The sequence below is a fragment of the Periplaneta americana genome, chromosome 12 (genome assembly GCF_040183065.1).
Source record: "Periplaneta americana isolate PAMFEO1 chromosome 12, P.americana_PAMFEO1_priV1, whole genome shotgun sequence".
In the NCBI taxonomy this organism is placed as follows: domain Eukaryota; kingdom Metazoa; phylum Arthropoda; class Insecta; order Blattodea; family Blattidae; genus Periplaneta; species Periplaneta americana.
Genome location: NC_091128.1, coordinates 173,672,709 through 173,691,391, shown reverse-complemented (window position 1 = coordinate 173,691,391; position 18,683 = coordinate 173,672,709). Strand labels below are relative to the sequence as shown.

The 18,683-nt window shown below is 35.2% G+C and overlaps 1 protein-coding gene across 8 annotated transcripts in view; it reads right to left on the bottom strand.

Moving 5' to 3' along the window:
- Nucleotides 1-18,298, bottom strand: part of beta-Spec (spectrin beta chain) — a 313,031-nt gene extending 294,733 nt beyond the window's left edge. For all 8 annotated transcript variants that reach the window (XM_069842602.1, XM_069842603.1, XM_069842607.1 and 5 more), the window contains exon 1: nt 18,139-18,298. The gene's annotated coding sequence lies outside the window, so the exon portion shown is untranslated. The remainder of the gene's footprint in view (nt 1-18,138) is intronic.
- Nucleotides 18,299-18,683: the final 385 nt, after the last annotated feature.

The window sequence follows — 18,683 nt, the reverse complement described above, 5'->3', positions numbered from 1 at the left end:
TCGTATGGTTAATTAAAGTTTCATAATTTATTTTTGAGAAATTGCTAAATACACGATGTTTTGCAGCCATACTTGTTATTTGTGACATCGTCACTCATTTGTTTTCTAAATGAACGACTATCATCGGTGCCAATCTGAAGCCAAGTCAATCCAGAGCGATAACGCCACTGCAGCCCGTGCAGAACATTGTAATGAAACCAGCTCCATTTATTTACACGTAGAGCTAATCGAGCGGCGTTGGTGTTGTTCGCTCGGCGATGATCTCGATAGCGGAACCATAGCTTTAAGGTCGATACACCTAAAAGGCAGGATCAGATCGTATTGAATATGGATTAAGTTGCATGAAAGCGCGTATCGTATTCAAAACGATTTCAATAAGCTAAGCCTGGCTAAGCACACAAACGATGTCATTTGATGCATCATCTGTTTTACCATGAAAAAGTCATGTTATTACTTTATATTTTCCTAAAAGCTATTATTATCATTCTGCATTAATCATCATAATATTAAGTTTTCATGAGCCTCATTAAAAACCTAGCGTTGTTTATATGAATTTGAAAATCCAAGAAAACTTGACAACTGTAGGCCTTACTCACAAATGCCTTTTAAGAAACCCGAAGGTTCATTGCCGCCCTCACATAAGCCCGCCAGCGGTCCCTATCCTGTGCAAGATTAATCCAGTCTCTATCATCATACCCCACCTCCCTCAAATCCATTTTAATATTATCCTCCCATCTACGTCTCGGCCTTCCTAAAGGTCTTTTTCCCTCCGGTCTCCCAACTAAAACTCTATATGCATTTCTGGATTCGCCCATACGTGCTACATGCCCTGCCCATCTCAAACGTCTGGATTTAATGTTCCTAAACTATGTCAGGTGAAGAATACAATGCGTGCAGTTCTGTGTTGTGTAACTTTCTCCATTCTCCTGTAACTTCATCCCGCTTAGCCCCAAATATTTTCCTAAGCACCTTATTCTCAAACACCCTTAACCTATGTTCCTCTCTCAGAGTGAGAGTCCAAGTTTCACAACCATACAGAACAACCGGTAATATAACTTTCCTATAAATTCTAACTTTCAGATTTTTGGACAGCAGACTGGATGATAAGAGCTTCTCAACCGAATAATAACACGCATTTCCCATATTTATTCTGCGTTTAATTTCCTCCCGAGTGTCATTTATATTGGCAACTGTAGGCCTACTAAGTAGGAAATAATCAGGTAGTCTAGATCAGTGGTTCTCAAACTTTGAAGGCATTAAGGTTTGGGAGTTGTTATCTATTCTCACTGGAAGAGAGGTAATTCATGGATCTCAACCAAAAAGGGACTTTCGAGCAGTCAGTGGACGCAAGCCATTAAGATGAACTGTAATGCAATACCTGTACGTACTCTCGCTGGTAGAACTCTTGACTCAACCCGTTGCAGAAGATGCGACGAGCAAGAAACACTTCCTCACGTCTTGGGTTTCTGCCATCATGGAGAATTGCTCCGAATCAACAGACATAATACGGTTCGTTCTCTCATCGCATCTTCAATCCGTCAGAATGCTTTCTATGAGGTTTATGAGGAGGTTGGTTGCGTCTCTTCTAATGGCTCTACTAGACGTGCTGATATCATCATAATTGATCGGCAGAAGGATAAGGGTGTCATTCTTGATCCCACAATCCGTTTCGAGATGCATAAGCAACAGCCATATGAGGTGTGTCGTGAAAAACAAGTCATATATGAGCCTTGTTGTCAGCATCTTGGAGCACAATACCACATCACACATTGGACAGTTTTTGGACTCATGTTCGGTGCCCGTGGCACGATCCCACGAGAAACTTTAAATCAACTTAAACAATTTAAAATTTCTGATGCAACGATTGATGCCATAGGATCTCATGTGTTAAAATCAGCCTTAGCTCTAATTAGTAATCATTTGTACCCAACAAGCTTTTATTGTAAATGATTTCCTATGTTTTCGTATCATTTATCTTAATGTTTTCTTTTTCCTTTCAAATTGTCACACAATTGGTTTTAAAGATTATTCTTTATGAATTGATTAGTAGGCCGATCTATTCGAACCCTTATTTAGGGCGACTTTTTTTTTTTGTAAAAAATTATTTACCACTACTACAGTTCCGGTACTTCATTCTAAAAATACAAATTCGTGTAAAATCGAAAACAATAATTTCACTCTATCAGCGGGCACCACTCAAATAATGGAAAAAATGGAAGTATATGGTATAACAGTGACACATATTATTACGTAGAAATCATTTCAGGTACGTATTCAAAGTATCACCGTCATGGCGCTGCGGTAATAATTCAATACAAATGGAAAATTATGCTTGCGCTATCTGTTACCCAAAGGATTTATAAAGAATCTTGATTTATGGTTCAAATCATTTGACAAAAAGGCATTCGATTCATTTCAGTGTATTGAAGAACTCACGGAAATTTAACTACATATCGATGGTGTTCAGGTAAAAGGGCTTATCCCACAAAAGAAAAATGTTTCAGAAAGAGCTGTAATTAAATTTTAACACATTATTATTAGTTACTTTATATGAATGTAAACATAATTATTAAAAAACATATCTTCACATCTTTTAATTAAATTTTAACTAATTATAGCAAAAAGTCACATTAAAAAAATTACCTAAACGCCATCGATCATAAGCCTACGACAAATACTCTGTTTCTGCGGACACGCAGTAAATTAAGTTTACACAATTTTAAACAGCTTTTGAGTGTTTCCGGAAGGAACTCAAAACAATTACAACATTGACAGACGGATAATGAATCTGTTTTTAAACAGTTACGTTCAACTGCCTGAAATTATATATATATATATATATATATATATATATATATATATATATACATACACAGGGTGAACCGTAAGTAATGTCATTAATTTCAAGGAATTATTCTTTGAGACATTTCAAACAAAATTGTTTAATAAAATTTTCCTCGTTTTTGCTTGCTTTTCAAGTTAACCCCTTACCGCATAGGACAGTCTTGCACACACCGGTTTTATTTTCAAATAACTTAAGTAGTTCTATCTTTCTCAACTAATGTCACATATGGTCAAATCCAGTTATTGACAGGCTGCCATATCTGTTCCAGTATGCAGTTTGAAATATTATACGCTTATATTACAGGCTAAGTTATATGAATATAAAACCGGTATGTGCCATATCTGTTCCGGTATGCGGTAAGGGGTTAAATTATTTTATATTAAACATTTAATGGTGTGTTTTGGAAAAAGCCATTGATTGAATTCCCAAAACTAAAAATTCTTTCAATCATGTATTATCACAATAGAATGCTCTCTTAAATGAATCGAGCATATTGGGAATTAAATCAATGGTTTTTCCAAAACCCGCTATGAAATATTTCACATAAAACTATTTCTATCTCGGAAAGGAAGCAAAAACGAACAAAATTATATTAAACTTTTTTCGTTTTATATACCTCAAAGAATAACCCCCTGAAATTAATGACACGGTTCACCCCACATATGTGTATATGACGAAGAAATTCATTGAAATACGTATTTATTTTTGGACTGTTGAAACTAGTCATTTTTTTTTCGCAAAGCGTAGACCAGATTTGGACCAAAAGAATGCAAGAATACCGAATACCTCGGGCTTGCGAAAGACGCTCTTAATTTTTTTTTTTTATTTGTAACGTTGAATTTATACAAAACAAGTTTCTCGTCTATTATTGTCGTTAAAACAAAATCGAGAAATCTTCTTGAAATTGAAAATATCACTGTATCGAATAGAGTCCAGCTTTGAGAAGCTACTTTCTTAAAAGCAGGCACATTTATCGCAGTATATTAATCACTTTTTGCTTTATAAATACTGAAACTTTTTTTTACATTTACGTTCAATATTGTTTATGTTTCTAAATACAAAACAAATATAGCCTACGTTAATAATTACTTCATTATTATTTAGTGAAGCACCCCCCTCAGCTCTTTACACGATCCTCCTAGGAGCCGGGACCCCCACTTTGGTCTAGACCAGTGGTCGTCAGCGTAGAGCACCCTGGGACTAGCGTCTCTTACCCGCGGAAAACACAGTGCACCATGGTGCACTCGTAGCTGCTAGCGGGTATGCTACCTCTTCCTGCTGCACGACAGGGCACACGGGACGGAACTGCTTACCCTTTGCACATTTCAGCGAGTGCTGACAACCACTGGTCTAGACTCTAGGTCTAGATCAATGAATCACTCCATATGTCATGTCTGTCAACTCTTACAATGGATGCCGTCACTGCACCTGCTGTACTAATCAACATCACGTGTCTCGTTATCTTTATATTATTATGCCTTATGTCGGTTGGTAAAGGCGACCGACTTCTGATTAATACCGATTGGAGCTGAGGTCACTACAATGGCTGACACTGTTTCTGGTATAAGATTTACAATTTCTTGTAGGTCGGAATTAGGGTTGTGGCGACAGTTATGTGAGAACAGGTAGTACAACCTAACAGATCTGCATTCCTTCCGTCGGTAAACATATCTTGGTCGCCCTATACTATACTAATATAGTCGGGCGCCCCGCTCCGATAACGCTATGCTACACAGACCAGAAAAACTCGTAGTTCTACTTATTGGCACACCGGTTGTTCTTAGCCTACTTTCTTTCGCAATAAAATACTGTGTGTCCCTCATCATGCCCAGTAAACAACACATGTGACCATCTTTTACATGCGTGTATCTTTCACAAGTTAATAGTGGTACCATCAAAATGTATAAATTAGTAATAGACAGGTACTACACGATTTGGTGGTGAAAAAAAATCTACGTCGGTGCCATGAAGCAATATAAAGTGGTGAACATTTTATTCAATAAAGATTTATTGCATTTAATCCACAGTAACTACAGCATAAGAAGATAATGCCAAGTATGAGTTGATATACAACAAAACGATATTTTGTATTTCATTCAAGGTTACTTACTTCTTCATTTGATTTCCAATGTAGATATATATGAAATTTTCAGAATTTTCTGTGTGAAAGCTGGTTCGACTGTTAAAAAAATAGGAACAACTGGATAATACGCACGGCAGACCAATATCGATAGTAGACTCTACTCGCTGGCCACTAGTCACCGGGCCGTACCGAGCCGTATCAAACAAAATATAATCGAAATGGTGGTAGTCAAATTCGCGACTATATTCTTAAATAATTCACTCCATTAGTCAAGTTCAAGGTTTTATGTAGTACAACGGCGGTTTTTTGAATGCATTAAAAGAAAATGAAGATGTAATAAGATAATAAACTAGGTTATCACAAGGGAATTAACAGGAAAAAAGGTGTGTTTCACGGAATACAATTAAAATGACGGAAAGTAAATTTCCGGTTAATGTTCGCCAAAGCGTAAAGTACGTAATTATGACGGCGTTGCTGTTTTATTTCTGGCCTATAGAAAAATACCTAGCCTTGTACGAAAAAAAAATTTAAGGACCATGAAATTATTCACAGCTTTCATTATAGGCCTATTATTTTTTAACAATATTACGAATCAAAAACTGTCATATTATATAATTTTAACTACTACATGGACGAATCAAATCAAGCTAACCTAACCAAAGCTAAGCTAAGCTAACCTAACATAACCTAACCTAACCTAACCTAACCTAACCAAAACTAATCTAACCTAACCAAAGCTAAGCTAATCTAAGCTAACATAACATAACCTTCGTAAATGCAAGGCCTGTAACCGGAGCAAGAAGAGATCTCAATCATTTAATCTGTAAGTACACGCAAAAATAAATTCAAGTAAGGATCACGCTCCCACTGCATGAGAGGTCCGCGCATGCGCTACAGCAAAACTGTTTCTGTCCCGAGCCTCTCATCTAAGGCACTCGTCATAATTTACTCGCAATATTTACGCAAATACACATTGTCGCTATCTCTCAATAATGTTCAGAACGAAGGAGGTGGACAGAGAGAGAGAAAAAATTTCTCCCGCCAACTACGTCACACATCAACGTCATGTTCTTATGTTGGTGACATTGTGTATTTACTTAAATTTGGTGGTAAACGTAACGGCACGGTTCAAAGTGACCGTGCTAATTCTCCAGTATAGCGAAAAAATACATTCGCACATGTAAACAAACCTCTCCCACCCTGTATTTTACTGGGAACTACAGCAGTTCCAAGACTAGAAATTGTGAAGCCAAAAGTAGCTCTAAACATTATATAAACAATTACATGGGCAAATGTGAAAGAAGTGAAAACCATAGCAACAGAGTATAGGTAAATGATCGAATTGAATGGTAGTAAGATTCATCACCTTTTTCAATGTGATAATAGCCCAAAAGTGTCGCGAAATGTGAGAAAATAGTGTCCGAATTTTCATTATTACTGCATTTCTTCTATATACCAGTAGGCTATACAGTAGTACAGAATTTTTTCAACAGTAATCTCACTAGAGGTTTTGATTTATCTAGACTATTACATTTAATTGACTATTACACGATTAGAAGAAAGTATATAAAGATTAGAAGAAATAAAATACTCTAATACAATAAAACAGGTATTACTGACTTACTAAAATTCAATTTCACTAATGTTAGCTTCATCAAAACGTTTGAACGGAGCCACCATTTTCAGTCGACTATCTATGCGGTAAACAAATAACGTTCGCAAAGCATGTTTTATAGTACCGTAAAAATTTTGAAGTTTGAAGTGTTGGCAAATAAAGAGACAAATGGTAGGGAGGTGATAAAAACAGAAAAAATGATATAAAGATTGGAAGAAATAAAGTACTCTCATAATAAAATGGATATTAATGAACTTACTAAAATGATATTTCACTACTGTTATCTTCACCAAAACGTTTTCAACGGAGCCACCATTTTCAGTCGATTATCTATGCGGGAAAGAAATGACGATTGCAAAGCACGTTTTATAGTACCGTAAAGAATTTGAAGTTTGAAATGTTGGCAAACAAAGAAACAAATGCTAGGGGAGTGATAAAAACAAACAAATGCTAGGGAAGTGATAAAATTGTAGGATAAACAGCCATGGTTGGTTGAAACACGTCCTTTCATACCGTTTTATTGGTCAAAAGTAGTATGACGTAGTAAAGGTGTAATAGTCAAATTGAAGACACTTAGTTCAAAATTACAGTGACAGGCTCTCTGAAAGATCACTACAAGATATTAAGTTTTAATATTTCTCCTAGCAAGTAGTAACTAAATTAGTATACAAATGTATTTAAAAAACCGTACAGTGAAAATGTAGACTTCACGATCACATACTTGACATAAGTACAGGAACAAAATGCGGAAATAGCTCCACCGTGGGAACTGTTAACACATTGTGTAATTCATTCACCGTAAGTTTTCATTCCCCTACAAATTTTCTTACAAAAACATCCTTTATTACAGTAATTATGGCTATTTGAATTCTAACTGTAAAAAGAATACGTCTTATTATGTTGTGAAAACCATTCCCAAGTGAGATTCAATTCACATTCAGATCGTACTTTCAGTCCAGGTAAGAAACAAAATAGTATTTCCAGGATTGATAAATGGAGTGTAGATTATGTATGGTAACTATCAAATACATCTAACGTTGCAATAAATACAAAGTTTCATGACAGGAAGATTCAACTCTCTTCATTTCGAAAACAGTCTAAACGCGCTGTTCCGGCGATTATTTACAGTGTTTGCCAATTCAGCGGTTTTCCAGTTAGATTTGTTTTTCCGTGTTGGGTTAGCGGATAAAATGTATGAAATTTATATTATTGGATATAGGGATTTAACGGGTATTTTTAACACTCATAGCGGAAAAGATCAACTTTTACATTGACTATTACACTCTTACTACGTCATACTACTTTTGACCAATAAAACGGTACGAAAGGACGTATTTCAACCAATCATGGCTGCTTATCGCACAATTTTATCGCGTCCCTAGCATTTGTTTCTTTCTTTGCCAACATTTGAAACTGCGCTGGTCTGGACGTCAAAAAAAAAATATATAAAATTACAAATCACTCCAATCGATGCACAACAGTTTCAAATATGACTCGCATTGGGATTCAAGAACAAGAATTAATAAAAATCACTGATCATACCTATGCATCTTCTGAAATCCGATTTACAAATAAATGAAGAGCACCATTCGGAAATCCTGAATAAGTTGAATACACCATGTAGGCCTAAATCAACGAGTTCCACTTCTATTACGCACACGTCCAATATAACATCAACTGAACCACCAACCACATTCAAATTTGAAAATTGTACATTCAATAATTATTCCTTTTAAAATTATTCATGTTTATTTTTTATGTCATCGTCGTTAATTAAAACTTTTCTAACACTTGTGTACAGTATATTAGTTAGGTTATGTTATAGCTTCTGCTATATGATATTATGGATAGTCACGTATCAGAGATTGTTTAATATTAAGATTTATTGAAAATCATCTGTCAAGTGACGTTGATTACTGGGATTCGGATAACTGAAGTGGAATGTTGCATTTTAATAAAAATGAAACTGAATCAACAATGCCTTCTTGACTAGTAACAGTCCACAGAGTTCAATGATGATTCCATAGTTGGCACAACTGATACCGGTAACAAGAAAACATAATCATAAAACACTACTGCCATCTAGCATAATGTTGAGATGGTACAATAATAATAATAATAATAATAATAATAATAATAATAATAATAATAATAATAATAATACTTATTTGTCAGAAACCAGTGTACAAGGCCTGGATATGACATCGTCAGGTTCGATAGTTGATACATTTGAAGACAGTTGTATTTGCGTAAGCCAATTAATATTTTATTGCATTGGAGTACTTTGTTACTTCTAATCTTTATATACTTTCTTCTAATCGTGTAATAGTCAATTAAATCCCACTCGAGTTTTGATTTTCTCTAGATAAATCAAAACCTCTAGTGAGATTACTGTTGATAATGTAATAATTTTTGGACTTCTGCGCTGTTTTATAAGGAGTTTTTAAAAATCGAGTTGGGAACATTGATTATTTAACGATGCTGTGTCGACTAGCAACGATGGAACTGGACAAGACCGAGTATTTGTCATGTGATTTGACATATTCGGTTTGTTCCTGCAGCAGTTTCCAACCGTCATGAGCATGCGCATATCAACTTTAACCTACTGTTCATGCAGCGAAAACTTTAAACTCTATTTGCTGACAGTGTTGCCAATTCAGCGGTTTTCCCGCTAAATCTAGCTTTTTTGGATAACCGTCCCGCGGGTAAAATTATATTATCTCGCTTAGCGGGAATACTAGCGGTTTTTAATCTTTAAAGTTTCTGAAATGAAATTCATATTAGCATTATAAGCGGCTTTCATAATTACATTTAATTCGTTCAGTGTGTGTTTTGTGAAATGAATGATGTGTTAATATAGTGATAATTCCATATTATATGTTACCGCTAAAACCCGAAATCCGTCACAACCAGTTTAAACTAGTAAAAACTAGTTTCAGCAAATAAAGATAGATAGAAAGTTAGTTTTCTTATGATCTAGAATCAGTGTCAGGTTAGGTTTGGTTTATTTAGGTTTTTGTTTGGTAAAAGCCTAAAAAAATCTAAACAAACCAAACCTGACCTGTCATTGATTCTAGATCTTACGAAAATTCGCTTTCTATCTATCTATATTTTAAAACTACTTTTTACTAGTTTAAACTGGTTTTGTCGAATTTTGGGTTTTAACGGTAACATATATCGTGCAATAAGAATTAAAATACGTTGTGTCTGTGATAAAAGCGTTCAAAATTGCTTTATAGCGCCACATTGGCAATGATAATAGCACAGTCTACTATATACAGTCGCGAAGCTTGAGGTGTTTTTTTTTGCAAATCTCGTGATAAAGCGCTCCAAGCGGTTAGCAACTAGAAACAATAGACTGTCCATCCTGTCCATGGTCGACTTTGGACTGTGTTGTATTTCTATCGAGTGCTAGCTCGTTGCGTCTTTCACATTGATGCTTGTGAAATGTTCGTTATTGGTTATAATGAAAATGTTAATGGCTAAAATATAATAATTGGAATAATAATATGGGACAAGGAGGAGACTTTGTAATGCTATAAATTGTAGCAACAATAAGAGAACTAGGCCAGAGTTATCCTTTTTCCGATTTCCGAAAGATTCAGAAAGGTTCCTGGGTTTCCACAAGAATGCCGTGCAGAAACAAAACTGTTAATTTGAAGTTCTTTGTGACTGTTAGAATACATTATATCCTTAAATTTCACAATGAAATGTTTCAGTCTAACCGAAAGGACATTAGATACCGGTTAAAGTTCTGTCACTTAGGCTGCTAAATTTCCAGAGAAATGAAGGTTAGGTCTACTTTTTTTTTTCAGAGGATATATTTTTAATTGTAGCTATTAATTTTGTTATTATTTGTATGTGTTATTTTACTAAAGACGTAGAAAAATTAAGTTTGTTTTAATGAAATTTATTGATCACGTTTTATTTTCAATTCTGGTGGGATTATTATTGCTTAGGCCTACTTTTTTCTTCAAAGGATATGTTTTTAATTATAGCTGTTAATTTTGTTGTTATTTTTATTTGTTGCTTTACTAGAGACGTAGAAAAAGTCTGTTACAATAAAATTTATTGATCACGTTTTATTTCCAATTCTTGTGTGATTATTATTGCTTAACCTCATCCCACTTTGTTAACTACGTAAGCCTACACTACAAGTACCGGTACACGTAAGTTACTCCATTAATTCATATTTTCATTATTATTGTTGTAAAGGGAAATGCAAATTAATATTGGTTTCATAGTTAATTATCGCTATAATCTTGAATGAGTGAAGCTATTATAGTAAATTTCAGTTCGTTTTGCACAAACAAAAATTATATTAACTTATTTCTTGCAGGTATCTTCGAGTTTATGGTGGAATTTAATATACTTCATTAAAATAATAAATTAACTTTATGCATTTAATATTTCAATAACGGAAGGAAGGTGTTAATTTTTCCAAAAGAACACGACAACGAAAGTATAACATATTTTGTCGGCTGCTAGGAGAGAGATCTGCGATGATGAGGCGATAGTAGCGATCCTAGTGGTGGGCAACTACCCATGTTTGCATTTTTACTACATATTGAGCTTCGCGACTGTATATAGTAGACTGTGATAATAGTGTGCAATATTCGTTACATTGGCGGGTGGATGCTCTATCTTGACCGTTATTATTATTATTATTATTATTATTATTATTATTATTATTATTATTATTACTGAATAATAAGTATACATTAAAATCTAGAGATATTTATTAGAAAATCGCGAGTTTTCTAAATCCATCTAGCGGGATTATACGAACAACTGTTGGCAACACTGCTGATTGTCAGACGTTCCTGCAGCAAATAAAACAACCGTCATCAAACAATTTTCTGACGGTGAGAAAATTTGCGGATCAAGCGCAAACCAATCTGAAATCACAGTGACGCGCATTATGATAGCCTAATTGGGCTTTACTTTGATCCACTACCTGGAATGGCATACACGTACTTTTTGCATTAATATTTTGTTCCCATGCTTATCTTTATTTGGCTATTAAATTATACTGTGAAATTTAATCACATCATCAATATACGAGATTTGTAAATTATTTTACAGTACATGAGCGTTCGTGCAGAGATGGTTTCCGATCACTGCTGATCATGCACAATAATTGAGGTCGGAAGAGTTTTCAAACTGTTGTCAAACCATCATAAACTCGCTGTAGGAACAAATCTTATATTATGCCTTATAGTTTGGGAAAACATAGGAAAAAAAAAAAGTAATCTACTCAAGCGGGAATCGAACCCAAGCCAGAGCGCAGCCCCAGATCAGAAGGTAAGCCTAAACGTAAGCCAGAGTCGTGTTGACCTCATACCACAAGTGTTCCAGTATTTAGAGCCTGTAAGATATCTCATATATTCCTAAAAAAGAATCTTTCTAAGCGGTGAAACGGCAACAGAGTTTAAAACCACGGTTTATGAACCGCTACTGTTAACTCACAAGGCGTGCGCTATATAGTTTTTATCCCCTTCTTTACTAAGCTCTCGCATTCACACAGCTATTACATTACTCGCAGCTTTGACGTTTTGAAGATTCTCTGCAGCGCTGTCAATTTGGGCACCTGCCATGCACCAACGCAGGACACTGCGACAAGCTGGCAACATAGGCAGTCCCTCATTGACTGCAGTTGAGTAAGCGACCACGCCTGACACATCAACAAGAGCTGTTCCGACTACTTAACCTACTTCTGAATTAATGCTCTTTCCCCCTTAATTTTCGCAGTGATGATTCAATACTGCGAAGTCACAATAAAAATTCTTAAACTGTCCACACAATAAGAGTGGCCTGGATTTATTTATTCCGTATTTATAACTGGTACATTGGTTATATTCCGTATACGCTTCTATATTTACATAGCGTACTCAAGTAAACGTTTTCGTGTACGGTTTCTACATCAATTTGAAGCACTGCAAATTACAACTATATACTTCTGATAACAGATGATGGGTAGGCCTATTCTTCCCACAATTCCCCACTAGCCGGCCTTATGCCGTTTATGAACAATTAATTATGAAGAAATTCAATGTTGCCAATGAAGACGAGAATATTTTCCTTAGAGAGAGAAAAAAAAAAGGTAAACTATACATCGATTAATGAAAGAATACTTTGCTTGGACCCAAAAAAATGCAAATTCAGTATAAATTAGTATTTTATAGTACACCAAAGTAATAAAAATTGAATATTTCCACGGATATATTACGCAATTTGTGATTTTTTATTATTACTTTTATCTTGCTTTATGTTAATGTTATGGGGGATAAGCTCTCTAACATATTTTTATAATTTTTATTAGTTTTGGGTGATTAAATTTCCCTAAAAGACGAGTATGTTATATTCTTTTTATTAAATTTTCCTAAAAAGTTATTTTCCCTGGACCAAAAATAAAACACAAATTGAATAACAATTAGTATTTACAAAATAATAGAAATGGAGTATTTTAGCCCTATAATATGGCGATGATTTCTGTAACAATTTAAGTTTTTATGTTATAGATATAGGGTGATCAGCGAATAGGGATTATAAAGAATGGACACTGAGCGAATTTTCCTGTGTTTTGTTTCTCTGTGCGCCAGCGTATAGTTCCACTTTCACGCGCTAGAGGTTAGTGTAATCGAGCATACGCTAAGATAATAACTGAGAATAGAGTTGAGACACAGGATCCAAACATCGCCTACCTTATTGCATAATCCAGTAACGCTTTGCTTCAAATAAATTAAAGTTAACAGCTTTTCCTTATTTCTCAGTGACAAACTAGTTGTAATATTAATATTTTATATTTCAGATATCATAAATTATATTATAAAATAATATAATACATTATAATATTAAGTATCGAATTCGTTTAATATTTGTATATAATATAAAATAGGTATATGGTTTTCCTTCTCGTAAGAGTTTTGTTTTTCCATTTTCAGCGCTATCAAATCATTACATATTTTAATTGTTGTTGGGGTCAACGTCTCAACTCTCATTATAAAGGAACTCTAGAGTCTAGACATTACAGTTAATGACGGATTTGTTATTTTATGGATCCAATTTATTTTATTCGAGTACATAATGTACCTAGATGTATTAATTATATGTGTTATATTTCCCCTGTGTCGACTGCTAGCTGGTGTGATGTCAGCGCCAACTCTAGGGAGAAAGCAGAATCTCACGCTTTAGCTGGCTTGAAGGTCATTGAAGTCAGTCCGGCTACATCAAAGGTACCGATGCGAAGTGTCCATTCTTTATAATCCCTATTCGCTAGGGTGACAAGACTAAGCACAGCGCTTTCGTTTCCCTTTTAGCGCATGATGTCATACCTTTACGCCCATTAACTGTTAACGAGAGGCGTGACACAGAGATAGGCCGTTTTACACTTTAAGGCTGACCTGAAATACACTAACGTGGTACGAATACAACGTTATATTACACCATCTATAGTGAACCGTACTTCACAGGACGAGAATCTTACTCTTTCATGACAAATTTAATGGCTTAATCCCCACTTCATTTAGAAGTACTTTGTTTCTGAGCACTCTGAAATGTTTGTTGCCGGGCTACACTAGTCAACGATGTAGCAATGGAGGGTGAGAGGAACTGACCAATCTATCCCATTATATCCTGGCTTAGTTGTCTCATGAGTGATGCCTTACTGGCGTCACTTATGAGGTTCCAACCTGTCTTCGAACTGCTGACTAAACATTAAGAATATTAACTTTTAGTATGAAAATATGCAGCCAGTAAGAACGAATTTAATGTAATACGAGTATAATCTTTCCCATGATTCAACTGTAAAACGTATTTCGTTCCTGCATTTATGTCGGTGTCGTGATTAGCACGACTGTCTTGTGTTCGGGAGGTCCGGGTTTGGATCCCACGAGCCAGCTATCGCAACTGAGTTTTCCGAAGCTCCTCCAGCCACATGCTGGGGTATATAGTAGCAACTGCAAATGTTCACAACCTGCTTCCTACCCAAGCTGTAGTCCTTAATCGTAACATCCCATTATGTCATTAAGGCATCTTCGCGACAGTCGAGCCATCTATTCGGTAAGTATAGAAAAATGGCCGAAGATACTGTCCTATGTCGTATGACAAGATAGTTGTGTGGGAACAGCTGAATATGGGAAACGCCCAGAAAAAAAAAAAAACTAAAACAAATATTTGTGAAGTCAAATTTTCACTTCACGATTTTTGGTAGTAATTCTTAAGCTACAACTACTTCTGAAGAGAAACATAGTTAAAGTATGTATTATGGCCTCTTACGCTTCCAAGATAACATTATCTATATTAATGGGTATTTTTACATGACCGATAAGTTACGACGATCCTACATGCAATTAAATATGTTTCTCTATCAGGCTGTTACGAAGAACACTGCAAAGTATGTTCTGAATCCAAATGGAGTCTAACCTGGGAGAAGTGCTATAAAATTTATTCAATTTTACATTAAATGTGTTTATTAAGTTTATATTTTCACTTTATCATCTTCTAAATCAATTGAGGTGGTCAGAAGCAAAGGGGTATACGTGCACTTGCTTTTTAGAAAATGTGGTTGAAAGCACTTCAGCTTTCGTAAATTCCGGGAAATTTTTTATTTCAATTTTAGTGTGTGGTGATTTATAAGATCTATATCCCTTTACCACTAAAATTTTAGATGCTTTAGCTTGCCCTGGATGCACTTCACTCATGTTCTTAGAAATGTCACTTGGTACCCCTTTGCTTCTGACCCCCTCAATTTGTATCTATTTAGCAAATACTTCTGATAAGAAAAATGATTTTAAGCATAACATTATCTCGCCTATATAGTATTATCTTCTGTATTAAGAAATACTCTTATAATTGTTTGACAAATCTCAACGATCCTTGATGTCCTCAATGCATCACAACCTCTTTACAAGTTCGGTGGTAACGTAGACCTATTACAGTATTATCGAGTGGGAAATACTAAAAATACCTAATTCTTTCACTAACGGCATTTTAAAAACAGTACAAATAATGATCCTAGGTACGGTGAAAAATACTCACATAAAAGTTGAAAGTGTCCACTTATATACGTACACAAACCTGCCAGGGCTGAAATGACCGCTCGTTTCGGCAGTACACATTAGCTTAGCTTATACAGCAAACGAAGAAACTGACATTACGTTACCGTTTGGTTAGTTTAGGTCATGTTGGGTTAGGTCACGTTAGGTTACAATATAATTATACATTAATACCGTACATAGAATAATTATCTGTATGGTTCCTAAAATGTTATTAGACCTATATTAGTAAAATAATTATTTAATTTTATTAACAATTTTCAACTCAACGTTAAGGCTTATGTTGTAACCACAGGTTCTACATAACAGTTTAATTATGAAGTCATAAATAAGTCTCACTTTTACTCGTATGTTTCATTTCTGGATTAATAAGGTGGGTAATGATTCCCACACATGAAAAGACTGAAGACTAGCTAAAAACCACAATATCAATCATAATGATGATGTGTTGTGGATTTCGACGGAATTATGGGCAAGAGTGGACCGGGGAATTCATAACACATATTTGGGGCAAGGTCTATTTTTCCCTACCTCTCAAGAGGCCGGTCAAACTTTATAGAAACTTGTGACCTATTTTCGAGAAAACTGTACAATAACTTACGCTGTCCCACAGCGTGTGTGTGCAATTCGAACATTCGCAAAACAATGTCTTGCACTATCTTCAATATTTCTACTCAAAATACAAATTATCGCAACACTTGAGTAACTTACCTGTTTTAAGACACGCATATTACTAGCCGTGTGCCAATCAATTTATGTAATGGGATAACCTCCCATTGAATCTTCGATTTCGCTACGCACCATATACGGAACTGAAGTAATTTGTGTTCCATTATTTCATAATATAGGCTACACAGATATACTTGGAAAAATAAACAGGCGAGTTTTCTTTGGGTCGAGGATCAGTGACAGGTTAGGTTTGGTTACATTCAGGCTTTTTGGTAGATAGGTAACCGATAGACAGATTTACCCTGACCCGAAAAAAGAAGTGCTTTCCAGTGTAGTGCAACATGATGGTGACCCCGTGTTTTCGTGTGAAAATATCTGAGAAAATCATTGGTCGAGTATGAAAGAAACAAAGGTACAGTAGAACTCCAATTATCCGGACTAATTGAGGATCGGACCGAATCCGGATAATTGGATACAGCTCTAGAATAATTAAGAAAAAACGATGTCTGACAAAAAAAAAAAACAATTTTTATTGATGAAGTCTAACTAAACGAACACAGGTACCGGTATGTATGTACTGTACTATTAAAATTGTACGTTCCCCAGTTCCCCCAAATCGATCCGGATGATTGGAGTCCGGATAACTGAAGTTCTACTGTATATGGTACCAGTTGGGTGGATTTATAGATTTTGCAGTAATAGGCCTACATCTCTTTAGTGTGGTGTGCTACAATTTTGAGGTTATTTTCAATTAATCCATATACTGAAATTTCCCCCAAAGTATTTGTGGCTGCAAACTAAAACCGCCTGTTTCTGAACATATCTCACAGAAGCCAATGAAACAATATGAAATTGTCCCCTCTTTGGTGTAGCTTTTCTTGAGAAATAGGCCTACCATATTTTTTCCAACTAAATCCACTGATTCTACCCAAAGTATGTAGGTCTGATCACACAAAACCGGGATTATTTAAACGATTCTCATAGCCGATTTCCAAAATTTGTGGTTCTTTCAGAACGAAACAAATGCAAATTATACTAAAAATTACATAAAACATCATATTGAGCATTAACTTATATACAACAAATTAATATGGATATTCATCGTAACACAACGCCTTACAATAAACATGAACGATATTATACCAAAACATTTTATAGCGTCAAATTATTGTTTTTACGTCCTTGTATACGGCTAATCCCACGAATTACCTTTCTTGTAAATGTACAATGATTACAATGGCTTGTTCTTAATTCATTGAATAGTTCCAACTTGCCCCTCGGTCAATACAGTTACTTTTTGTAGCGGGCTTCGAGGGCCACCAATGAAAATATAACAGTCCAAGTTCAGCGTTCCGCCTCCTAGAGATGGGTGGATTCTAACGCCCAACTTACGAGAGAGATAACTTGGTAAGCTTCCAACTGATAAAAGAGTATCTCCTATTTCATCTTTCACGGGAACAAATTGCTTCTTATATAATTAGCAGCACTACACTTCACCTTTTTTCTTGCTTGTAAGCTTAATACGACTTCATTTAAATAAGACGAATGAACCTCCCTACAAACTCTTCAAATTCTGCAGACTATTTTTGACAGCCTACATATTATTTTTTTTTAACTTTCTACTAGCCAACAAAATGAAATCACAAAATAAACCACAGCTTACGTAACCAAAACCTCTTAATGGGCCTCCTCTCATAAACAAATATAATATATCTACAGCACATTACAAATTAAGCTTCGAAACATGCAGTGTACACATAATGGCCAATTCGGCAGCCACCATAGCCGGCCATACTTAAAATGAACACTATCAAATCGAAACCAAATTCAATGCATAATTAAATAATTTAACTATTTTAAAACAACTCACCACTTTCTTACGATGATTATTAAACTCGGTATTCACAAAACTTAACCACTGAACACAATTTCTCGAACCGCACCAACAACAAACTCGTCCTACCCAACCCGACCAACGCGCAACCCAACTATCGTCTGCTGTTGCAGTGCCTCGTTCCGCAAGCCAAAGTAGTTCCTAACTAAAGTATAATATATATTACTTCTCATTTTCATCCACTATTATACGTTATATTAAAATTCTGATTCTTAATTTTTCTTTACTAAACACTTGTTAAATACTCATACTGTCTTAGATTAATTCTTACTTCAGCGTAGGAATATATACAGATCAATGATGTCATCGGCCGGTTTGGCATGTGATGAATGAGTCGAAAAATGAAAGTGGGCGTGGTAATGTGATCAAAAGTTAAATTACCCGAATTTTTAAAAATCCCTGATAAACAAACATACACATTCTAACATTATAATCTATATTCTTCTTCCATGTGTGCAATACTTGCTCACAAAATTTAAAATGTAAAATTAAATGAAACTAGGTCAAGCCATCCATACTAC